The sequence below is a fragment of the Leucoraja erinacea genome, chromosome 28, assembly GCF_028641065.1.
Source record: "Leucoraja erinacea ecotype New England chromosome 28, Leri_hhj_1, whole genome shotgun sequence".
Lineage (NCBI taxonomy): Eukaryota > Metazoa > Chordata > Chondrichthyes > Rajiformes > Rajidae > Leucoraja > Leucoraja erinaceus.
Window position 1 is genome coordinate 6,983,248 of NC_073404.1, and position 18,177 is coordinate 7,001,424.

At 46.3% G+C, this 18,177-nt stretch overlaps 1 protein-coding gene across 1 annotated transcript in view; it reads left to right on the plus strand.

The window, feature by feature from the left end:
- The first annotated feature begins 13,894 nt into the window (after nt 1-13,894).
- Nucleotides 13,895-18,177, plus strand: part of akap1b (A kinase (PRKA) anchor protein 1b) — a 45,967-nt gene continuing 41,684 nt past the window's right edge. Inside the window, exon 1 of the mRNA XM_055657602.1 lies at nt 13,895-14,050. The gene's annotated coding sequence lies outside the window, so the exon portion shown is untranslated. The remainder of the gene's footprint in view (nt 14,051-18,177) is intronic.

The window sequence follows — 18,177 nt, forward strand, 5'->3', positions numbered from 1 at the left end:
AACCACCTTCGGTCTGGATTTCTATATGTACGTATTATTTGTATATATTATATTTATGTAAATACTCTTTATGCTACATTAACTTATTTATTTGATCTGTTAATCTTCTACCCGTGGTGTGTCCACAGATCACTGTATTTCAAATTTATGAAAGGGAAGCACTAAACACTGATAGTCCACGTAAGTGATTTTTATTGTTACTACTAGGATGGCAGAAGGGGTACTTAGTGCGGGATTTTTTTTATCATCCATCACTTCCAGGAAAAAATATCTAATGACACTTTCTCAATTTTTTTTCAGGGACGTTCAAAACAAAACCTAGCTAAATACGGAAGAATTGGCACAAAGTGCTGGATTAACTGAGCGGGTTAAGCAGCATCTCCGGAGAACATGAAAGGACGATGTTTCGGGTCAGGACCCTCCTGATCTCTGACCATTTTATTCTTTTCAGTTTGTACGGCAAGTTATTGAATCTGATTCATTACATCAGGTGATCCATTGGCTACTTTAGTTATTGGATTGAAAGGATGAATGTGTGCACACAGGTCTCCTGTTGGAGATATGCTTGCCAACGGAAAATCAGAACAAAATGACTAAACAACTTCCACAGGCACGTAAGAGTGACCTGAATAGGCACTAGAAGCAGTTTTGTGTGGAGAAATGAAATGAAATTCATGCATTTTCAGATGAGAAAGCTTCAGGAGGAGTGAAAACCATTTAAGTTTGCAACTAAAAGCAAACTTTCATCAAAACTTGTAAGAAGGAACTGCAGATGCAAGTAACCCCGGCATTCCCCCTCTCTCTATGCTGCCCCACCCAAGTCGCACCAGCTTCTCCTTTTCACCCAACAAACAGCTCGAAATGACCTGTGTTTCAGAAGGTGCTGGAAAATCAAAGGTAGACAAAAATGCTGGAGAAACTCAGCGGGTGAGGCAGCATCTATGGAGCGAAACCCTTGATTTTGTTGCCTATTTCCTTCATTCCATAGATGCTGCCTCAGGTGCTGAGATACTCCAGCATTTGTGTCTACCTGTTCACAATGACCTGTTTCCTTTATCATTATTACTTTTCGGCATATCTTTCATGCATTGTTCTTTATTTCTCTACATGATTGTCTAGATCTCTCGTTTCCCTTATCCCTAACGAGTCTGAAGAAGGGACTCGACACGAAACGTCACCCATTCCTTCTCTCAAGAGATGCTGCCTGTCTCGCTGAGTTACTCAAGCGTTTTGTATCTTTCATCAAAACTGAGCAGAAACTAAATAATAATTTTGAATATTAAAAACCAGAATGTATGTTGCCGCCAAGTTGACAATTTGGATACAAGGCAAGGATATAGAAGAGGAGTTGGCTGCCTAGCCTGTCAAGCCTGATATGGAGTTGATCTGCCCAGGCTTTGACTCTGCCAATCCTGCATCAGTGATGCAGCTGTTGGAGCTGCAGCCTCACAGCACTGGAGACCCGGGCTCGATCTAGACCTCAGCTGCTGTCTGTGTGGAGTTTGGACGTTCTTCCCGAGACCGTGTGGGTTTTCTCCAGTTACTCCAGCTTCCTCCCACAACCCAAAGACGTGTGGGTTTGTGGGTTAATTGGCATCTGTAAAATTGCCCCTCGTATGTTGGAAGTGGATGAACAAGTGGGGTAACGGGTGATCATTGATTAGTGTGGGCCGAAGGGCCTGGTGCCGTGATGTATTGGGCCGACAGATGGCGCAATGGGCTAAGTGTTCGGCTGGCGACCGGAAGGTAGCCGGTTCGAATCCCGCTTGGAGTGCATACTGTCGTTGTGTCCTTGGGCAAGACACTTCACCCACCTTTGCCTGCGTGTGAATGTGTGTGAGTGATTGGTGGTGGTCGGAGGGGCCGTAGGCGCAGATTAGCAGCCACGCTTCCGTGAGTCAGACGTGGCTACAGAAGTAGCTCACCACCACCGAGTGTGACTGAGGAGTGAATGAATAATGCGATGTAAAGCGCCTTGAGTATCTAGAAAGGCGCTATATAAATCCCATCCATTATTATTATTATTATTATCTCTAAACTCAATTTCCTGATTTTTATTTTCAACAATTTCTCCCTAGTCCAACTCATTAATATAGATAATAAGGCCTCCAGTAAACATTCCAGAGTAGAGTATTCCAGATATTCACCACCCTCTGACAAAGTAATTCCTATGCACCTCAGTATTAAATGATTAACCCATAATCTTGTTAGTATGTTTCCTCATCAAGACATGCCATCTTGTGGAAACATCTTGGCCTCTAGCCTACTTCAAATCTTAGATGTTCCAATAATATCACCCTACTGATATCAACTTCTGAACTCCAAAGAAAATGTCTGGCTATCCACAATAGGAAAACCATTTAACATGGAAGTCACTTTTGGCTGAGTGCAAATATTAGTTTATCTTAAATAGAGAAACAAAATTACGCACAGTAATTGGGTGTGTACAATGGTAATAATGTTTTGTTTCTAAATTAGGTTTAGGTTCATTATTGTCATGTGTGACAAGGTGGAGTAAAAAGCTTTGTTTTCCAAACAGATCAGACAGTACTACACATAAATACAAGTCAAACTCAAGTATAATTGATAGAGAGCAAAGGGGAAGATATAGAGTGTGTATGAAAGAACTGCAGATGCTGGTTTAAACCAAAGGTAGACACAAAATGTTGGGAGTAACTCAGCGGGACAGTCAGCATCTCTGGAGAGAAGAAATGGGTACGTTTTGGGTCAAGATCCTTCTTCAGACCCATTCCATCTCTCCAGATATTCTGACTGTCCCGCTGAGTTACTCCAGCATTTTATGTCTACCTTCAGGAAGATACAGAGTGCATTGCAGTGCACCATTCCATAGACCAATTCCAATTCCCTTGTTATTGACTACTTGCTGCATCTGTAGACTAACGAGTTTCAGTACTTAATTGCACCCTTTCCATTTAGATAATCATCTGCCTTGGATTCTTTGCACCAGTGTTGAACTTCAGAAGAACCACAGTACCCCATCTACCTTCCCTTTTTGCCCCATTCTGAACAACCTGGAATTCTGAGTTCCCTGAACTGTTAATCCTGCAACCACATCTCTGTAGTAGTCATTGGATCAAACTCTATTTGTGCCATCAACATGTTTCAAATACTGCTTGCAGACAAAGAGCCTTAAGCTTTTGACTTTTAATTTTAAGCCTTCTGCCACACCCGTGACTGATATTTTCTTCCCTTTCTTGTCACACCTTGACACTCTCCCCTTGACACTTTGAGTCACTGCACTCTCATTTCTTTTTGATTTATTAAACTCCCTGTCTAATCAATATATGCGCACAAAGTCACATGTTATCTCTGCATCTTGAGGAACTAATGATGTGGAGCAACATACATACATTCTTGTATTGCCTCTGGTACAGGTGAGAATCATGAGTTGTTCAAAGTGAGCTTAATCATTGAAGTGTTGATGCATTGTATGGATGTATGGCATTGCAGTCTCTGGGTGAAGTTTTACAAGGCACTTTTTCAATTCAAGAGCGCATTGCCTAAGTTTTAAGGAGACATGGTTTTAGTTTAGCTTAAAATATAGCAATATAAACAGCCCACCGCCCCCAACTCCATGCCAACCGCTGATCACCCGTTACTGGTTCTTTGTTATCGATGAGACACTAGAGGCAATTTACAGAGGCCAATTATCCTCTAAACCTGCATGTCTTTGGGATATGGGAATAAACCCATGCGGTCACAGGGAAAACGTGCAAACTCTGCGCAGACGGCGCCCAAGGTCAGGATCAAACCTGGCTCTCTACCCATTTAATAATATTAATAATAATAATAAATACTTTATTGATCCCCTCAGGGAAATTCAGATGTCCAGAAGCCCCCAACCAACAAACCCACAGATTCAAAACAAACGCAGACAGAAAATACATAGAATACACTGTGGACACTACCTGAGAGCAATAAATACTTAAAAAGACCAATAATTAACAATTAAAAATTAAAAATTGCAAAAATGCATCCCCCTACAGCCTAGCGGTCCGAATTATAAAATCTAATGTCTACAGGGGTGAAGGATCTCCTGAACCGCTCCGTTCTACAGCGCAGGGAGAGGAGCCGGTTGTTGTTCCGAGTGCTCTTTTGACTCTCCAGAATTACATGGAGGGGATGCCCGGGGTTTTTCAGGATGACCTGCACCTTGTGCCTCATACGCCTCTCAAGCACATCCATCCCAGAGTCTACTCTCCCCTCCAGCACTGAGCTAGCTCGTTTAACCAGTTTGACCAGCTTCTTGTTGTTTTTTTTCACTAATGTTGTTGCCCCAGCAGACAACAGCGTAGAAAATAACACTTGTTTTCAACTCAGTTTCTCTGCGTCCTTAAATTTAATGTTCTGAAAATAACTACGTACAATGATCATGCAAACATATGGTTTACTTATGCAAACTCCATGCTAAATTACATTGGTTGGGCTCAGCTTTGTCCTTTGTCAGTGGACTGAATGTTGTTCTTTATGCAAAGGCTAATCTTGGTCTAACTGCAAGGCTCAGATGCTTGTTATTTTGAGATATCACATTGTTTTTAAATGGCACACAAATTCAATATTTGCCATTCCTATTGAGTTTAGTTTAGAGATACAGTGCGGAAACAGGCCCTTAAGCCCACCGAGTCCGCGCCGACCAGCGATTTCCCGCATGCTAACACTATCCAACACGCATCAGGGATCATTTACAATTTTACAGAAGCCAATTAACCTACTAACCTTGTACGTCTTTGGAGTGTGCGAGGAAACCAGAGCACCTGGAGAAAACCCACGCAGGTCACGGGAAGAACGTACCAACTCCGTACAGACCACCCGTAGTCAGGATCAAACATGGGTCTCTGGAACTACAAGATATCAATTCTACCCCACCAATTCTGTGCCACAGTGCCCGGCTGCATTTGTAAACCGAATGCATCAGTGTAATGGATTTTGCAGTTGCCGCACACTATCCATGACACGAGAGGGCGCCAATACGATAAAACGTTATTTATCCCAGGAAAACAGTCATAAAACACAAGATACATGAAATTAAAGTGGAAAGTGACGAGTGGAAAGGATTGGGGATGTTGGGGGCGTGAGAGGGGAGAGGGAGGGAGAGTCAGTTTTCCCCAGGACGGAAGGGGGAGGACTTGTACAGTTTGATGGCCACAGGGAAAGTGGATCTCCTGTGGTGTTCTGTACTGCATCATGGTAAATAGAACCAGTCTGTTGCTGAAGGTGCTCCTCAAGTTGGCCATGGATGGGGTGGAGGGGGTGAGTTGTATTGTCGAAGATGCTCCACAGTTTCAGGAGCCTGCCTTCCTGATGAGCTTGTTAATCCTGTTGCCTGCCCCAGTACACAACAGTGAAGAAGATGGCACTGGCCACCACCGATTGGTAGAACATCTGCAGCATCTTACTACAGACATTGATGGAGCGGAGCCTTTTCAAAAAGTAAAGCCGGCTCTGTCCCTTCTTACACAGGGCCTGAGCGTTCCTGGACCAGTCCAGTTTACTGTCCAGGTACACTCCAAGGTATTTGTAATCCTTGGTAAACTGCACAATCACACCCTTGATGGAGACAGGAGACAGAGGTGTTCTCACCTCCTAAAGTCCACCATTAACTCCCTAGTCTTGTTGGTGTTGAGCTGCAGGTGATTCAGCCCACACCAATCAACAAAATCGTTGACTACACCTCTGTATTCAGCTTCCCTCTCCTCACTGATGCAGCCCACAATTGCAGTCATCCGAAAACTTCTGCAGGTGGCAGGAGTCCGAGTCATATCTGAAGACCGAGGTGTAGATGGTGAACAGGAAGGGAGAGAGGACTGTCCCCTGTGGGGCCCCTGTGTTGCTCACTACCATGTCCAAGACACAGTTCTGTAGCCTGACATACTGTGGTCATCTAGTCAGGTAGTTGGTGATCCAGGACACCAATGGAGCATTCACCCGCATCTTCGTCAGTTTGCGCCCTAACAGTGCAGGCCGGATAGTGTTAAAAGCACTGGAGAAGTAAAAAAAAACATGACTCTCAGAGCCAGGTATATTCTATCTTTGGTCCGCCCCATCCCTTGACCTGAAACGTCACCCATTCCTTCTCTCCAGACATGCTGCCTGACCCGCTGAGTTACTCCAGCATTTTGTGTCTACCAGAGGTTAAGGGCAATCGTGAACAGGCATGTTTCAGCAAGTTGTTGATTAAAGGGCCTGTCCCACTTTCAAGACCTAATTCACGACCTCTGCCAAGTTTGTCCTTGACTCATACTCGCAGCATGGTCGTAGCAGGCCGTGATGCTAGTCGTAGGTACTCGTGGCATCAAGTAGGTTGCAGCGTTTTTTCTAGCCTGACTAAAAATGTCCACGAGTAAAAAAGGTTGTGAATTAAATCATGAAAGTGGGAATGGACCTTAATATAGAACATAAAATGGTACAGCACAAGAATAGACACTTTGGCCCACAATGTCTGTGCCAAACATGATGCCAAGATAAAGTAATCAGCTGTGCCTGTACATGATCCATATCCCTCCATTATCTGCATATCCGTGTGCCTAGCTAAAAGCCTCTAAAATGCTGCTGTCGAATCTGCCTCCACCACCAGCCTTGGCAGTGTGTTCCTGGCACTCACCACTGTGCGAAATAAACCTGCCCTACATTATCTCCTTTAAACTGTGCCCTCTTGTCTTTGACATTTCTACCCTTGGATTCAAAAGACGTTACCCCTGTGAAGATTTGATATCTTTGGAAGACGGAGAAAAGAATCGTAAGTAAAATGTGATTCTCCCAAATACAATGGAGTTGATAAAAGCGTGATCAACGACCAATACTGGGAGCAAAATAAAAAATCTAAACGTCCCTGAACAGTTGAACAGCTGAACAATATTTCAGCATATAAAGTAGACAGCACCCGTAGTCGGGATTGAACCCGGGTCTCCGGCGCTGCATTTGCTGTAAGGTAGCAACTCTACCGCTGCGCCACTGTGACCGTTGAACTATATGTTTTTATCCAGAACCAGTACAAAGATTACCTTTAAGCCCAGACACACACTGTCCCTGATTATCAATAACGAGAATTTACATGTAAGCACAGAGAACCACAACGTTATACAAGGTAGTAATTCTGTTAATTATTACTTTGACGGCGGTTCTTTGCCGTTACAGCTGAAGATAAGAATTAGTCTTGCAGATATCTTGTTTAATCATTTATTTAAATTACTCTGCACACTGATCAATGTGGAAAAAAAAGAGTTATTGGAGGAACTCAGCAGGCTAAACGGTATCGATGGACAGTCAATGTTTCAAGTTAAGACCTTGCAACGGGACTGATCAATGAACTTTGTTAGCCTGGTGACCAACCAGCCTCTGTCAAGCTGAGTTACACTGTAAAGCCTGTACAGTTTGGCAAATGGCAATGGGTTACAATTTGATCAAACTGCCAATAATGCAACAATTGAGTCTGGTCCCTCTCCTATTATAAAATGTACTGCTCACAAACAGGGCAACTGATTGAGACCAAATTGGTTGGGTCACAAAATATAAGCGTAATATCTCACAGTCAGAACTCCCAACAGCCGTCTCATGCCAGTCTGATGCCTGAAGCTCAAACATACTCACTATTCCAAGCTTCAGCGCGGAGGAGAATGGTAGATTTTAGTTTAGTTTAGTTTCGAGATCCAGTGTGATATCAGGCCCTTCGACCCACCGAGTCCGCGCCGACCAGCAATCACCCATACATTAGTTCTATCCTACGCAATCGGGACAATTTTTACAAAGCCAGTTTACCTAAAAACCTGCATATCTTTGGGATGGGGGAGGAAACCAGAGCACTCGGAGAAAACCCACAGGGTCACAGGGAGAACGTACAAACACTGCACAGACAGCACCAGTAGTCAGGATTGAACCTGGGTATCTGGCGCTGTAAGGCAGCAACTCTACCATTGTGCCACTGCCACCCAATATTCAAGGGGGTGTCAATAATTCTGGAAAAATGCAACCTTGCAGCTGACTTTCAGTTCTCCCAGGCTGACGTTGCTCTGGGAATTTGCTTGTTCATCCACTCAGACCAACAGTGTGAATGAAACTTCAACTACCCTTCCTTGCTGTTGACAAATCTTCATGTCAAATGATATTGTTCCTGATATCGATTTCATATTCACTGGAAGCTCACTCGAGTCATTTGGGAATTAATTCAGGAATGAGGAATAAAATTGAATATATTGAAGTTGAAGTAGCATTGTAAACATCAGGTCCATGCATCAGGAGCACCCAGAAGTCCGAGATAAATGGCGGAATAAATGGATTGCCTGCCTATCGACCTGTCCAGCCAAGGACCTTTGACACCATCTATAGATCCCAAAATACTGGGATACTCAAGAAGTCCAGCAGCCTCTGTGGAAGTCAAAACAATTAAGACTTCAGGTCCATGGATCTTCATTTGAGGCACAAGTGTTATTTCAGAGATACAGCATGGAAACAGGCACTTCTGCCCACCAAGTCCACACCGATCATCTATCACCCGTTCATACTAGTTCTACATTATGCCACTTTCTCATCCACTCCCTACACGCCAGGGGCAATTTACAGAGGCCAATTAACCTACAAAAACCCGCATGATGCGGTCGTAAACTAGAGCACCCAGAGGAAACCCATGCAGGGTTTCCCATGCAAACCCAACTGGGAATACGTGCAAACTCCACACAGGCAGCACACGAGGTCAGGATGGTTACCCCTCAGATCTCTGGAGATAGACACAAAATGCTGCAGTAACTCAGCAGGGCAGGCAGCATCTCTAGAGAAAAGGAATAAGTGATGTTTCGAGTCAAGACCATTCTTCGCCTCAGTCTGAATACCTGAAACATCACCTAATCCTTTTCTCCAGAGATGCTGCCTGACTTGCTGAGTTACACCAGCATTATGTGTCTATCTTTGGTGTAAACCAGCATCTGCAGTTTTGTCCTACACATGGGTTTCTGGAGCTCATAAGGAATAGGAGCAGAATTAGGCCATTCGGCCCATCAAGTCTACTCCGCCATTCAATCATGGCTGACAATCTCTTCCTCCTAACCCCATTCTCCGGCCTTCTTCCCACAACCTCTGAAATCTGTACCAATCAAGAATCTTATCTATCTCTGCCTTAAAAATATCCACTGACCTGGCCTCCACAGCCTCCTGTGGCAAAGAATTCCACCTTCTGACTAAATACATTTCTCCCCATCTCCTTGCTAAAAGTACGTCCTTTAATTCTGAAGTTATGACCTCTAGTCCTAGACTCTCCCACAAGTGGAAACGTCCTCTCCAGATCCAAGCCTTCCACTATTCTGTCTGTTTTAATAAAGATCCCACCTCATTCTTCTAAACTCCAACGAGTACAGGCCCAGTGCCGACAAACGCTCATCATAAGTTAACCTACTCATTCCCGGGATCATTCTTGTAAACCTCTTCTGGACTCACTCCAGACCCAGCACATCCTCAGATATGATGCCCAAAATTGCTCACAATATGCGGCCTTACCAGCACCTTATAGAGCTTCAGTATTACATCCCAGTAAGGAACTGTGAGGCAGCAGGTCTACAGCTGCCCACTGTGCCACCCTAAGAGACTACCAGCATATCTTGTCCAACCAGGGGCCAGAACACCCTCGACCACTGCTAATAGTGTTACTGTGCTGGCCTGTGCCTGTGGAACCATGCAGTCTGTGTCGGACATAAGATGGCAAAAGTAGAGCAGGCATCAGCCACTCTGATCCACAAACTGCCCCGCCATTCAATTTGATTGTACTGATGATCACAACAACTCAACTTCGCTTCTCTGCCAGTTATTAATTCCCAAAAGATGTCCTCCTCCTCCAACCCCGTTGATGTCTCATTTTCACACCTCACACTTCCTTATCTCTGTGTCTCCCTCTCCCCTGACTCTCAGTCTGAAGAAGGGTCCTGACTCAAAATGTCAGCCATTCCTTCTATCCAGAGATGCTGCCTGTCCCGCTGAGTTACCCTAGCATTTTGTGTCTATCCTCTTCCTCCAAGTTACAAATAAAGGTGCTAAATGATCGAGAAGCAGACACAATGAACTGCAGATGCCGCTTCACACAAAAAGCCATAAAGTGCTGGAGTAATTCACCGGGTTAGGCAGCATCTCTGGAGAACATGGATAGGTGATGTTTTGGGATCAGAAGGGCTATGACCTGAAACATCGCATATCCATGTTCTCCAGAGATGCTGCCTGACCCGTTGAGTTACTTCAGCACATACTCTCCTCTCCCACTAAGCTAGCAAATAATTGAAGATCAGAAACATAGAAAATTAGATGCAGGAGTAGGCCATTCGGCCCTTCGAGTCAGCACCGTCATTCAATATGATCATGGCTGATCATCCAAAATCAGTACCCCATTCCTGCTTTTTCCCCATATCCCTTGATTCCGTCAGCCCTAAGAGCTAAATCTAACTCTCTCTTGAAAACATCCAGTGAATTGGCCACTACTGCCTTCTGTGGCAGATAATTCCACAGATTCACAATTCTGGGTGATAAAGTTTTTACTCATCTCAGTCGTAAATGGCCGACCCCTTATTCTTACCACCCCCTGGTTCTGGACTCCCCCAACATGGGGAACATTGTTCCTGCATCTAGCCTGTCCAATCCCTTCAGAATTTTATATGTTTCTATAAGATCCCCTCTCATCCTTCTAAATTCCAGTGAATATAAGCCCAGTCGACCCATTCTTTCATCATATGTCAGTCCCGCCATCCCGGTAGTCAACCAGGTAAAGTCCCTCAATGTTCTTCCTCAAATTAGGAGACCAAAACCACTTCAGCACCACTCTGGGGTAAACAATCCCAGAGAGTCGCCAGCATTGTGAGGGCGAATTCCTCCACACCTCAGTTGTGCCCCCTCATCCCATTATCGAGATGCATAAAAACATGAAGGGCATGGAGAAGGTGAATGCATGCAGTCTTTTTTTTACTTGCCCAGGCCCCAGACACTGCCCTGAGCTGTTTGTCTCCTACCTCAAAGATAGGAGTTTCTCTACAAACATAGGCAACTCTTTGTCCTCCCCAGCTAGCCTTTGCTGCAGAGTTCCACAAGGTTCCATCCTAGGCCCCATTCGCTTCTCCCTGTATATGCTCTCCTTAGGCCAAGTCATTCAAAGGCACGGCATTTCCTTCCACTGCTGTGCAGACGATACACAACTCTATCTCCCCATGAAACCCAACAACCGATCTAATCTTCTCAGCCTTATCCACTGCCTCGTGGATATAAAGTGTTGGATGGCCCAGAACTTCCTCCAACTAAACAAGAGAGAGTCTGAGGTCATCCTATTGGACCCCTCGGACACAATCAAAATGATAACAGGCAGCCTTGGAAGCCTTACCCCATTACTCAAACCTCACATCAAAAAACTTGGCGTGATATTTGACTCCGTGTTGAAATTTGACAAACAAGTTAGTGTCGTGGTAAAAGCTAGCTTCTTCCAGCTTCGGACGATAGCTAAAATAAAACAATTCCTCCAATTTGATGACCTCGAAAAGATCATGCAATCATTTATCTCCTCCCGCCTTGATTACTGCAACTCCCTTTACAGGGATGATTGGCATCAGCCAATCATCCTTGTCCCGCCTGCAATTGGTCCAAAACGCCGCAGCGAGACTCCTGACGGGCATCAGAAAAATGGACCACATCACCCCGATTCTGGCCTCTCTCCACTGGCTTCCTGTGTGGTTCCGAATCAATTTCAAGCTCCTTCTTTATGTATACAAGCCCTTAACGGGCTTGCCCCCACCTACATCAAAAATCTGCTTACCCACCATGCAACCTCCAGGACCCTCAGATCTTGGTGTTACTGACCATCCCGCAGTCTAAGCAAAAGCTCAGGGGCGACCGGGCCTTTGCGGTTGCAGCTCCTAGACTGTGGAACAGCATCCCTCTTCCCATCAGAACTGCCCCCTACATCGACTCTTTTAAGTCTAGACTTAAAACTTATTTCTACTCTCAAGCCTTTCCTGAGGTCCTCTGAGGGAGCGCTGTATACAGGGGCAGAAAACCCGGGGGGCCAGAGGGGACACGCCCCCCCCAAGTTTTTGTCATGGGGGATTTCCCCAATCTCCGCTTTCCTCTCCGACAGTGGGGGTGGGACTGCTGATCGAGGGCGCCGATTGGACAAGAGAGACGTCGGTCAGCAGGCAATGGGGGCGGGACCTGATGATTCAGCATGATGATTGAAGGAGGGAGGAGTTGGGGGTGGGTGGGACTGAGGATAGAGTGCAGTGATCGGAGGAGGGAGATGTGGCACAGACCTGCGCCTCATCCGCAGCCAGGATCGATCACGGCTCATCGGCGCTGTACCGGCCCTATCCGAGTGCCCCCGCACGGGTGGCCAGAGAGGTCAGGAGTCAGACGGGAGCTGTGCCCCCAGGCCCACAGCCAGCGCAGAGAAGCAGCGCTAAACCCAGCTCAAACCCTGTCCCGCCAGGTGAATCTCAAGTTCAAGTTCAAGTGAGTTTATTGTCATGTGTCCCTGTATACGACAATGAAATTCTTGCTTTGCTTCAGCACACAGAACATAGTAGGCATTTACTACAAAACAGATAAGTGTGTCCATATACCATAATATAAATATATACACACATGAATAAATAAACTGATAAAGTGCAAATAACAGAAAATGGGTTATTAATAATCAGAGTTTTGTCCGAGCCAGGTTTAATAGCCTGATGGCTGTGGGGAAGTAGCTATTCCTGAACCTGGTTGTTGCAGTCTTCAGGCTCCTGTACCTTCTACCTGAAGGTAGCAGGGAAATGAGTGTGTGGCCAGGATGGTGTGGGTCTTTAATAATACTGCCAGCCTTTTTGAGGCAGCGACTGCGATAAATCCCCTCGATGGAAGGAAGGGCAGAGCCGGTGATGGACTGGGCAGTGTTTACTACTTTTTGTAGTCTATTCCTCTCCAGGGCGCTCAAATTGCCGAACCAAGTCTGCCTTGGCTTGCGGGAAATATGGCCAGTATGGAGAAGCAGCGCTGGTATCCCGTCAGTCCAGGCAGGGCTGTAGTTAACCCGGCGAGACAGGCAGAGTTGAGCTGCATTTAGCGCTGGATTGAGCCTCCAAAGCCTCGCGCATGTGTGTGTGTGTGTGAGTGCTGGCTGTATGTATTGTTGATAGCGAGTTCCGTGGCTGGCTGTGTGTATTGTTGATCTATGTACCACTGTTTGTACCACGTTAGTACCTGCACCAATGTAAAGCACTTTGGTCAACGAGAATTGTTTTTAAAATGTGCTATAGAAATAAAATTGACTTGACTTGACATCAAACTGCCAGAGGAGAGCGCGGATCCAATGTCCATTCCGTCCGTCCTAGCAACGCGCTTCCACCCAACCTACTGCTGATTGGGCGGCGGGTCTAGGGTCTCCTCCAATCGCACATCATGTTGAAGGCAGTCCCCAATCCGACGTGAACGTTGAAGGCTCTCGCCCAATCAGACGCCACTTGTGAAAGGCTCCCATCCCATTGGGCGTTGTGTTGAACACTATTGGCCAATCAGACACCAGTTTCCAATTGGTCAGCATGTTGAAGGATATAAACCAATCAGGCACCACCTGCTGAAGACTCACATCCAATTGGATGTTACCTCAAAGGCGATGGACCAAGCAGACGTCACCTTGAGGGCTCCCAACCAATCAGAGGCCAGGACGCGGTCTGGCCCAAAGATCTTTGGTCTGGCCCGCGCTAGTCCCGCCCCCGCCCCCGCGCCACAGTGACCGTTGAACGAGACTTGGCCCCGAGTCGCCTCGAGCGAGGGTTGAGCTGTCGCGAGAGGTTGGCGAATGAGTGGGCGGGACGTGGAGTTTTAAAGGAAGAAGCGGTGCTGAGGTGACGCAGCAGTAGCCGTTGGGCGTGTCTTGATCGGTCGCGGTGGCGTCAGCGGTGGGCGTGTTCCGACGTGGTGACGACAGCGGAGACTCGCGTGGAAGAGGAGGAGGCGGCAGCGGACGGCGGGCACGTGTGGCCGGCGGTGTTAGTGGAGTGGAGCAGAGCCCGGGGCTGAGCGGCGCCACTGCGGCAGCGTGAGTACCCCGCTCCCGGCTAGCGACAGCTCGCCTGCCGGCTGGGGCACGGAGGCCCTCAGCTGCCCTGCTGGGGGCAGGGAGTCTGACCGTCCAGGCTCCGGGCTACACTGCGCCCCGGCTTTGCGGCCTGTCCCCCACCGCCCCGCCGCTGGTTACTGGCCTCTCTCTCCTGCCATTTCCCAGGACTGTGGGGCTGAAGGGCCACAGCCGCCCCCACCCCCCCCCCCCCCCCCCCCTCCCTGTTTCGCAGTGACCACGGAATGCTCGCCTCACTCGGCGCCCCGGATTTGCGGCCTATCTCCGCGCCCGCCCCCCCGTTCGCCGGACACCCGGGTTACCGGCCTCCTCCTTTCGCCGTCTCCCCTCAGATTGTGGGGCTGAAGGGCCGGCGGCGGCGCTTGTCCCCCTCCGTCTCAGTGACCCCAGGCTGCCGTGCCCAAGGTCGGCCTCGGGCCTCTGTTCTGGAGTCCGGGGATTCCCGGGGAAGGTCCGGCCGCTCCCCCCCCGGGAGGAGGAGGGGGGTGGGTCCGCTCCTCTGACCGTGCTGGAGCGGAGCCACAAAGCCGTCCTTTGACACCCGCCTCCCCGGCCTTGTCTCTCCGCGGGCACCGGTGGAGGTCACCGGACTGCCCCCCCCCCCCCCCCCCCCCCCCCCCCCCCCCCCCCCACCTTCAGTGGTCGAGCCGCACAACAACCCCCCCCCCCCCCCCCCCACCCCTCGGTATTGACCAGGACCAGCAGCCGCTGCCTGGAGCCCAGTCCTGGGGGCAGGTGGGGTGAGAGGCTGGACTCCTCTCCCAGGGATTGATGCATCTCGCACACCCATTAGTCTCGAATCAACTCTTCAAGGATTCCTGTATTTTCTTTAGAGGAGATTAGCTTTAGTTGATAGTTAAAACAACTGACTTTAAATTGTGGGGCAGGTAGGCCTCCAGTTCTCCCTGGAACTTGAAATAAAGCTTGTGCTATGTTTAGGTAATTGGTTTCGGCGCGCAGGCATGTTACTATTTTCCCTAATTAAAGTCCTGCTTCTTTATAGTAGTTTCCTTTTTGTTTGCGAGTGGCAGTTTGCAAAGTTAGTGTGCATGGCTGTTGCCTGCAATTAGTCTGTCAAGGCTTTGGTGCTGTCCTGAGGTTAAAGTGGCACAGCATCTCCACATTCAAGTCAAAGGCAGTTTGTGTTCCTCTTTGGGCTGACTCTTTTGGCACAATATGGTTGCTACCCTTTGCCTACTATGCACCAGCTGTCTGTCCTTCTGTAAAAGTCTTGTACCTTTTGTTTTAACATGAGTTCAGTGCAAAGATGACTTTTAACTGTCAGTTGTACACTGCATTAACACAGCAGTGTCTTGAATCTTGGTAGAGCTGTCTTTTTGGTGAACTTTTTAAGCATTATATTCAAAATAGTAGCTGTAAAATGTTGACCTCCATATGTTGACAATTCACTGATGTTGAGCTCTTTAATATTATTATTGGCTCACATTACCCTGATGTTATTTATGTGACGTAACTAGCTGTATCCAAGGGTTTTCTCATGTTTAACCAGTTTTGGAAGAGCAACATCTTTACATTCCCTATATTTTCTTGCTCATTTTTTTTACCAACTAAAGTGAGGGTTCCCAACCTGGGGTAAATTTCACATACCCAGGGGGTAAATTTGTCGATTCTGAATTTGTACATTTTTTTTCTCATTGACTGACTGTTTGGTTATGGTTTACTGGTTGATATCAGTTCATCATTAGTTGTTCATAAATAAGTAAATTAACCTTGTTATGTGCTATTAAAGTTGCCAGGGGTAAATGGGACAAAAAAGGTTGAGAACCCCTGAACTAAAGGGACGTTTTCTTTTTTGAACTAAGTTAAACATGTTTCTGTACAAATCTGGCATTTGTCAGACTTATTTTGACTGTTACACTTTGGTGTTCTCGGCCCAAACCTTGCAGTATGTGTGACTTAAAAATTGAAGCTGAGGTTTATGCACAGTGTTTAAGTTGGTACTGCAGATGCTGGAAAACTGAAGCTGAGATGTTGGAAGCATTCCAATGAGGCAGCATTTGTGAACGCCATAGTTCATGTTTAGGTCATGACTGTTTCATTAAAAGTTCTGGATTTGAATAACTGTAAAACCTGAAGAGATTAACAGTTGGAGGGAAGAAGTTGTTATTTTACTCTTGGGATAATTATTGAGCAAACTTTGAGGTTATGGATGCAGTGGGCAATCCCATGGTTTAGTCATTGCCTATCTTTGGCCAGTCTTGCGTCACCTGTTTAATGTGCATGGACACCTGATGCCCAGAGTTCCCCAGCTGTCCCTGGTTGTACAGTTACTATACTTACTAAAAGAAATTGGTAACTGATAGGTAGGTATTCTCTTGTGGTTGAGACTGATCTGTGTATGCAGGGGTGTACGATGACTGTTTTTCACACCAGGTGTCTGAGACATTATATATATAAAAATTAAAAAAAAGATGCTCCACTACATAAAATCTCACCTTCAATTATCTTTTCGAAAGTAAATTTCTAAACTGCTCGAGCAACTTTTTGAAAGTTCTTCCATGTTTTCTCTGGATCAATACCATGGCTGCACACAATGACTTGGGACTGTGCCTCATTGCTGGCCCATTGTCAATGATGGAATTTGTATTCCATTAATGAGATCTTGCCCTTCAATGTGCTTGTGCTATGTCTTGTATGGCTTTTTGCTTTGGTAGGATGGTAGCTGGTGGTAGATTCAAGTGTTTGCCAGATTTTTTGTTTAATTCTTGCAGTCCTTTCCCCCTCCACTTCAGCTTCTGAATGTGTTTATCCCTCTGCACTATGGAGCTCTTCTGAAGCTTTGGTGAAATCGTTTCAATGGAAATCAATATGGGATTGCTGCTAATGTGCAGAGCACATCAACTGTACACCACATCAGAGATTGTTGGTCATCCCAGGTCAGAACATTGTTGTAGGTTGTATTTGGTAGTGTCCTGGTGTAGCCATCTTCAGTTGCTGGTTCAGAAGTGGAGATATTTGCTGATGTGATTGTAGAGCTTGCAAATGCTCAGAAAATGAAGCATTTTTTGCCTCCATGCATCAAGATCTACATTACGTTTGTGTAGAGACAAAGTGCTGGCATAACTCCGGGACAGGCAGCATCTCTGCAGAGAAAGACATTTTGTGCTCTTTTCCACTGCATCATAACTGCCATGTGTACCTGCACAAAATGTGCAGCTGTTTTCTTTTCTCGAAGGCCACTCTAAAAGCAACTCCCAAACCCATGGCATTAACAGCAGCAGCTGTGTGGAAGCACCTCCATTTTCTGCTTCCTCTCCATACCTTTGCATGAAAATGGCCTTTAGTTGTCGATGCATCTAAGTCCTGGCACTTCAACGATTCCACAGGAGTGTTTTTACTGGCGGAAGGTAGTAATTTGAGAAAATGGCTTATCAATATCATGTTCTTTGAATGAATTAAAGGCAAGAGGGTCTATGAATTCCCCCCCAGATAACTGATGTAACTACTTTGCATTGTTCAATAGCCTGTTTAGTCTGTCGGGCAGTTCTTAACTAGGTTATTTAGTATTATGATTCCAGTTCGTTAGTGTGAGTGTACCAGATGAACATTCAAAATGGATTTCATTTTGGAGTACTTTGTGGTTTTGACCCTCATTTAAACAAAAAATAAATCTTATACCTTGATGATCTATAACTCAATGGTATGAATAATGAATTTTAGAGTTTCAGGTAGCCCTTATTTCCTTGGCGCAGCAGTAGAGTTGCTGTCTTACAATGCCAGGGACCCAGGTTTGATCCTGACTGTGGATGCTGGCCATACGGAGTTTGCACTTTCCGTGACTCGTGGGTTTACTCCAGGTGCTCTGATTTTTTTCCTACACTCCAAAGACGTACAGGTTTGTAGGTTAGTTGGTTGCGATTAAAATTGTAGGTTGTCCCTTGTGTGTAGGGTAGGGCTAGTGAATGGGAATCATTGGCCGGCGCAGACTTGTTGGGCCGAAGGGCCTATTTCCACGTTGTATATCTAAACTAAGCCACAATCAAATTTAGATGATTGGTCAGCTGGTGAACAATTGATTTTTGTGCTGTAGAGTTGAGAAGGTACCATGACTTGTAGGTGGAAAGCTA